This window comes from Triticum aestivum, chromosome 6A, assembly GCF_018294505.1.
Source record: "Triticum aestivum cultivar Chinese Spring chromosome 6A, IWGSC CS RefSeq v2.1, whole genome shotgun sequence".
NCBI lineage: Eukaryota > Viridiplantae > Streptophyta > Magnoliopsida > Poales > Poaceae > Triticum > Triticum aestivum.
In genome coordinates, this window is record NC_057809.1 from 443,535,396 (window position 1) to 443,543,482 (window position 8,087).

The window sequence follows — 8,087 nt, forward strand, 5'->3', positions numbered from 1 at the left end:
CCACGGCGGACGGCAAAGGCAAAGTCCTTGCCATCAGCTTAGCTTTGTCGTCCGCCACGGTAGGCAAATTTGCCAAATGGCCCATCTCTCAGGAAGCACAGGTGGGCGCCATGTGCCCCCTTTGCCGTCTGCCACCGATGGCAGAGGGGTCTTTGCCGTCTGCCGTGGACGGCAAAGAGCCTGCACCGCCTCTTTTTTATTCTGTTTTTCTTATATCCAACAATTATCATAGCAAATATATCACATGACTCTTTCAGAATAAATATCCAGCACATATATATCCAACATAATAAATATCCATCACATATATATCCAACATAATAAATATCCAGCACATATATATCCATCCATACATACATAGTAGGTTGCACATAGTTCCATCGATCCATACATATTACAATATGCAAAGTTTCATCATAGCAATCTAGTTTCATCATAGCAAGTTAATTCCATCATAGCTAGCGAGCAGAATACAAGAAGTGCATCAAAGGAAAAAACAAGCAATCCATCATAGCAAGCTGGCTTCAAGTGAATGAAACCTGCAAAATGACAAATAAGAAAGTTAGAAAAAGAAGAGTAGAAGAAGAATTAGACTAGAAGAAAAAGAATAGAAGAAGAAGAAGACTAGAAGAAGAAGTATATGCCATTTATTAGCTAACTTAGGTGAACTGGATCATTTATGAGCTAAATTAGTTGAAATGGATCGTTTATGAGGTAACTTAGGTGAAATTGATCGTTTATTAGCTAACCTAGGTGAAATGGATCGTTTATGAGCTATCTTAGGTGAAATGTATCGTTTATGTGCTAAGTTGGGTGAAATAGATCGTTTATGAGCTAACCTAGGTGAAATGGATCGTTTATGAGCTAACCTAGGTGAAATGGGTCGTTTATGAGCTAACCTAGGTGAAATGGGTCGTTTATGAGCTAACCTAGGTGAAATGGGTCGTTTATGAGCTAACCTAGGTGAAATGGGTCGTTTATGTTGTCAAATAATAAATTCCTTGGAAAGTGTTAGTATGGACGGCACCCGTGGATACGGCTAGCCGTGGAATGTGAAAGTATGGTGGAAAAAGGAATAAACTTTATTTTCTGTTTGGGAACCTCCTATGATATATCTAGCATGGAAAGTATTGGGAACTACTCGATCGTTTTTGTAGACAGGAAAAGCATGCCACCCAAAATGTTTTATCTCTATCTTTTTCGCATTGAGCTCTAGCACTTCTACAAATCCCTACTTCCCTCTACGAAGGGCCTTTCTATTTAATTTATGCAATTTTTATTTTTTTGAGTATCCATCTTCTCTTATAAAGCACCAACTAAGGGGCATAATGATCGTACTTGAGCATTGGGTGTAGCCAATATGCGAGTGTGTTTCATGAATGGATCAATGATTGAGCATAATGGTCTTCGGATAACTTGCTTTAGTGTTGTAATTTTGGAAGACATGGTTGCTTTGTTGATATGCTTGAGAATTGAAATCTTCATGTCAAAACTAGACTATTGCTTTGAATCATATAGAAGTCCAAATGTCCATGCTACAAAAGAAAAGAATATGTGATGAACATGTTAGGCAACATTCCACATCAAAGATTCAGTTTTTATCATTTACCTACGCGAGGACGAGTAGGAATTAAGCTTGGGGATGCTGATATGTCTCCAACGTATCTATAATTTTTACTTTTTCCATGTTGTTATATTATCATTCTTGGATGTTTTATAATCATCTTATAGCAACTTTATATCATTTTTTTGGACTTACCTATTGACATAGTGCCCAATGCTAGTTGTTGTTTTTTGCTTCTCTTTTACTTCGTAGAAAAACAATACCAAACGGAGTCCAAATGCACTGAAACTTTTTTTGGAGATTTTTTCTGGACCAGAAGACACCTATTGGGACAAAGAAGTACCATAGGGGTTCTCCGAGGGGGGCACAACCCACCTGAGCGCGTCTGGGGGCCCAGCCACGCCCTGGTGGGTTGTGCTCACCTCGGCCGCCTTCCGCACCGCCTCTTTGCTCTATAAATACCCCGAAAATAAAAAACCATACGAGAGTAAACAAAACACAATTCCAGCCGCCACAAGTTCCAGAAACACCAGATCCAATCTAGACACCATCACGGAGGGGTTCATCATCCTCATTGGTGCCTCTACGATGGTGTGTGAGTAGTTCATTGTAGACCTACGGGTCCATAATTTGTAGCTAGATGGCTTCCTCTCTCTCTCTCTCTCTCTCTCTCTCTTGATTCTCAATACAATGGTCTCTTGGAGATCTATTTGACATAACGCTTTTTGCGGTGTGTTTGTTGGGATCTGATGAACTTTGAGTTTATGATCAGATCTATTTTTATCCATCAAATCTATTTGAGTTTTCTTTTGATCTCTTATATGCATAATTACTTATAGCCTCGCATTTTCCTTCGAATCTTTGGTTTAGTTAGGCTGGCTAGATCGATTTTTCTTGCCATGGGAAGAGGTGCTTTGTGATGGGTTCGGTCGTGTGGTCTTCTTTCCCACTGACAGAGGGGCAGCAAGACACGTATCGATCATTTCCATTAAGTATAACAAGATGGGGTCTATTCCTACATGAATAGATCTTGTCTACACCATGTCATCGTTCTTATTGCATTACTCCGTTTCTCCATGAACTTAATACACTAGACGCATACTGGATAGCGGTTGATGGGGGGATTAATAGTAGTAGATGCAGGCAGGAGTCGGTCTATTAATCTTGGATGTGATGCCTATATAATGATCATTGACTGGATATCGTCATAATTATTTGAAGTTCTATCAATTACCTAATAGTAATTTGTTTACCCACCGTATGCTATTTTTCTTGAGAGAAGCCACTAGTGAATTCTACGGCCCCCGGGTCTATTCTTCTTCATATTTGCTTTCCGATCTATTATTTTCCACTTTTATTTTCAAATATATATTTCCCAAAACCAAAAATACCTTGCTGCATTTTTTTATTTTTTTATTGCGAGATCTATTTGTCCAATCTACCACAAATTTATCTATCTTTTTACCGTGGAGGGATTGACAACCCCTCTTACGCGTGGGGTTGCAAGTATTTGTTCTTTGTGTGGATGTACCGTTTACATAGTGTTGCTTGGTTCTCCTATTGGATTGATACCTTGGTTTCATAACTAAGGGAAATACCTACCGTAGCTGTGCTGCATCATCCCTTCCTCTTTGGGGAAATACAAACATAGTTCAAGCGACATCACATTGCCGGGGACTTGGCTATTCGAATAGTTTCAACACACACACTCTGTAGAGGTGGTACCCTTTACCCACATTATAGAATTTTGCAGTCTAACGAATCCTATTCATAGGGCGACCCTCTCACCATGTCTCCGACCTCCCATAGGCTAGCCTTGGGAGAAAGGTGTCGGATTCAGGGCTCCGTAGACCCAAGAAAGGTTCGAACTCCAGGGCGTGTGCGAAGAACCAACTTCTCTCGCCAACTAGCTCGTCGCTCCACGACCTAGCTCGATGAACGAGGAAGAAAATGGACACAACAGTTTAACTAGGTTCGGGCCACCTTGCGGTGTAAAACCCTACTCTTGCTTTGTGGTGGATTGGCCTCACGAGGGGCTGAGGATGAACTAGTACAAGGGATGAACAACCTCGCGAGGTCTGCTTTGGTCAGGGTGGAAAGGATCCGATCTCCTTTATGGTGGTGGCTAGCCTATACTTATTGTGGTCTCGGTCCTCTTCCCCCAAATCTTAGGCGGGAAGGGAGCCCATAGTGGCCAGTTTGAAAGGGGACAAGTAGTACATCTTATCCTGATGAAAGGTGTTCTTCGCCTGCAAAGCTTCTGGTCGTGACGCTGCGGTGAGCTCGGTAATGACATCCATTCTGCCACCCTTGCAGTCTTGGTCTTGTTACACAGGAGTGGAAACCTTTGCCAGATTCGTCAGGAACCCACGCATGTGCTTGCCTCCTTAGCACCAAGAGGAAAATGCCCCTTCTAGGACCATTGGCGCCCACCTGGCCTTGGTCTTCATGGCTTGCTCCATGGTAGCCTCATGAGGTCGGGCACCTACATAGGAATTTCCGCTCCTTGGGAGGTCGCCTGAGGAGGCCGCTCCCTCTAGAGGTCTTGGTGTCGCCCACCTCGCGAGGCTTGGCCCCTGGCAAAGGTCTTGTCTTGGTGGTCTTGTAGATGGGCAATACTAGGCCATTGATGGAGCCACGCCATGGGCGCCGGCAAGCAGGTCTGGGTACCATGGTTCCCAGAACACCGACAAAAGGATCTGAGTCCTTTCCACCGCGTGGCACTCTTTCTTCCCCCCAGGAATTTTTACTCTTTATCTCATCCGCTGACACAGGCTCTCTTGACTGAATGGATAGTTTCTGGCCAAAGGAAGTCTACTCACTCAAGCTTCCCTCTTTGGAGACACATGGAAGAGATATAACTATAAAAGAAACAAGGCCATCCTATTCAGGAAAATGTGGTTGTACCAAGAAGTGGCGGTTCTGTGGTATTTGTATTAGCCAAATATTAAAGTTGGTTTAACCAAAACTATTTATATGTAAGATTTCAGTAACTACATTAATTCTATACAATCATTCATACAACGAGGAAATATTCACGTGAGATTATTGTTTGAAGTAAAGTCTTTCCCCGATATTATGTGAATGTTGCCATTATAATGCTTGATGGTTCATGTTGTCAAAGTAATTACCGATTAACAATTACGTTGAAATATTGGTTCAAATAGTACTTAACCATAGTGTTTCCTTAGTGACTATATAACTCTGCTAACTAAACCATATTATGACAACAATTCTACCAGAAGCAAAGTGAAACAAAATAAGACCTAAAGTAAATGCAGAAAAAGTGGAAGTTGAACCCATGGCCTCGCAATTCCATCAACAAATGGAGGTGGTAACTTACCTTGCTCAATTGGACTATCAAAGAACTCCTCGCCTTCACGTCCTAGATTATTTCCTTCTAGAAATAATGATAAAAAAATTCAAAAAATAAAATAAATCAAATTCTCTCCAGCAGTATCTAGACAATTCAAATAAATATCAAATTATTCCCACTGAATGAGAATAATATTAGAAAAATAATGCAAAATGTATAACCTCATTGGGACTTATGGTTTAGGAGTTATTCCTGGTCAAAGCTTAGTCAATAGAATAAAGAAAAATTGGAGAAGTAACATAAATTAGAAAATTCACCGAGGGCCACAGCGAAGGTGTATTTTAGAATTACGCCTCCACTTATGTACCGTTTCGGCGGCGACTGGGCCGCTGACGGGTGTGGTCAGTGGTGTGCTCTACAATGCCACCCCTTCTAGCCAATGTGTGTGCCGTCTGCTCAGGCATTCAGCCCCTGAATACGTCATGGTTATTGTTAGGGGCCTCTTCGGGGATCTTATGCGGTCGATTTCTCCTCTCATATCCTATGGCTTGTACTTCCTTCACTAAGCTTTTTACCGAGGTATACCTTTGGGTTTGGTTAGCATTTCCCCACACTAAATAATTTTTGATGAGGCACGTATACACAACACTTTGCGTATACCACGGTATTGAATGTTCCATCAGTATGTGTTGAATAACTACCCTGAGATTCTGCCTTATACCAAGTAGGTGTTAAGTACTGCAACTTATACAACATAATCTACTACACTTGCAGCACATTCTTATATATTTGAAATTTGACGCGACCACCATGTTCTGCAGCATGTATGAAGAGGAGTTACTGGCACAAAATCCAAGAAAAAATGAGAAATGGGTTAGGAAAGGATTTGTGAAATGGTTTAAGAGCCGTGTAAGAATTTGAATTGCACTATAAGTTTATATATATATTGAGTACAAGAAGGTGATCAACTTGTCTATTTTCTAACCGTAGGTTAAGAAGATGCGAGAGGAGGGGACGACAGTTAGTGATACCCTTTATGCACTAGCAATGGGTCCTGGTACTCGGGTAAGTCATTATGCATCTTGCATTGTTGATGATGTGTGCTCTACAACACCCTTGCACACGACGAAGGCAAGAAGACACGAAACATTGTTGTGATGAGCACGAATATGCTTGAAAAGGTGGGAACTAAAATGTGTGCTATTATAGCAGACATTGTTTTGTTGCAGTATGTATCTCTAATTTGGAGATTCATCCGTGCGTGGTTCTGTTTTGTTGCCGTTCGTATAACCAATTTATCATGATCTCAAAACCCAAATCTGGTGAATTTTATGAAGCCATCAATGTCAAGGTGTCGTACTGCACCGACGAGCCTTATATTTTGGCAAATCAAGCAACACATATATTTTTCTTGGAAGACACCATTGCAGGTAAGCCATACTAGAGAGTATTAAAATAGATTGAGCAGAGTAATTCGTTTAACAAAGTTGCACAACCAGAAGATTCTTACACTTCTACTAATGTAGTGTGTGCCATAGATGTTTATGATATGTTAGAGGTCAAACACACCTATGAGATTGGAGAAAAGATTGTCTATCGGCGTGTGCAAGTATATGAGTTGATAAAAAAGAAGCCAACGTTCAAGGACATTGATAGTTAAGATTCATACTGACGCATATGGTGATGATGTTGATGCTGGTGCTGCGGATCATGATTAGATTGCTTTTGTTATTTCCATGTGAGCATTCCTAGTTGTACTTTAAGACAAAGTAAGGAATATTTGGTATAGACTCAACTTCTATCATTGCTCATTATTAATTCATCATACTACCCAACCTTATTATTTGTTACATCACACATCCTACGCGAATTGCAATGTTTTCTTTGTTCAACACTCTTTTTTGCAGATACAAAGAAATATAAATGGTGGGTATATGTAACATAACCCCTTGGTAAAGCCCTCCTTGTGGCAGGCTTTAGCACATGGATCCACCCTGCATGCTATTTTCCGATAGGTACTGCTAGCTACCTCGCAGGTCTTGGCTTCTGAGCCTACAAAACAACCACATAATATGATGTACAAAAGATTAAGATCCTATGAAGTTCCATCCAAAAAGAGGATAAAATTAGTTTGCATGAAGTAGGAATTCCACATATTAGTGGGAAATTGTTTTAGACACATTTAGGAAGTGCCTTGTTCTTCATGTGAAGTTTCCAGATAATACTTACAAGGAACTAAAAGAAGTGGCATGAGTAGTAGAACGCATAACAGTCTTGGCACCTTGATGTCGCCCATTTCTTCAGGAATGAAAAATCACAAAAGCAAGTACACGAGAATGGAATAGATGCACATCAGAATAGGCTACGCGATATCTTATAACATGGAAAGATGAGACCTAAAAATAGTCAAATACAAGATTGTGTGATGCTATCTATAAGATATGTGTGTTGGAATTTTGATATTCTATCTGAAAGATGTGACTATATCAGCAAGAAATCCGCTCCAAAGGAGGATATAAACCAGCATATTTATGGAGTATAATAATAAAGAACTTTAGCATTTCCATGCACACTACAATTGTGATGTTCTATGTAGAAGATGTGGCTTTATATGCATTAAATCCATTTTAATAGAGGATATGAACCAAAAAAATTATTGAGTATAACAATGCACACATTTACATTCTACCTATTAAAGTTGTTGCATAAATGCAGATTGATTTTCTAAGATGATCGGATCGTCACCACCTAATATCGGACAAGCTATTTTGCTTTTGATCCATCACACAAGGGAGAATATTACCTATTAATAGGCCATCATGTCTTACAACTTGATAGTTAACATATAAAAATACATTTGTAAAGAACAATTTTTGTGTGGTCTTCGCTTGCAGAGCTTCTGGTTGTGATGTTGCGGTGGGATCGGCGATGACATCCTTCTTGCCGTCCTGGCGGTCTTGGTCTTGTTGCATGGGAATGGAAACCTTTGCTAGATTCCTCGGGAACCCATGCCTGTGCTTGCCTTCTGAGCACCAAAGAGTAAACTGCCCCTTCTGTGCCCGCTGGCGTCCGACTGGCCATGGTCATCATGGCTTGCGTCATGGTAGCCTCATGAGGTCGGGAACCTGCATAGGAATCTCCGCTCCTCGAGAGGTCACCTAAGGAGGCCGCTCCCTCTGGAGGTCTTGGTGTCTCCCGCCTTGTGAA

The 8,087-nt window shown here is 40.9% G+C and overlaps 1 long non-coding RNA gene across 1 annotated transcript; it reads right to left on the bottom strand.

Annotated features, from left to right (window-relative positions):
• Positions 1-6,664: 6,664 nt before the first annotated feature.
• Positions 6,665-7,238, bottom strand: LOC123130707 (uncharacterized). The gene is made up of 2 exons (XR_006463997.1): positions 7,110-7,238; positions 6,665-6,932 (listed from the first exon to the last, which is right to left on the bottom strand). It is a non-coding gene; the product is annotated as an uncharacterized lncRNA (long non-coding RNA).
• Positions 7,239-8,087: the final 849 nt, after the last annotated feature.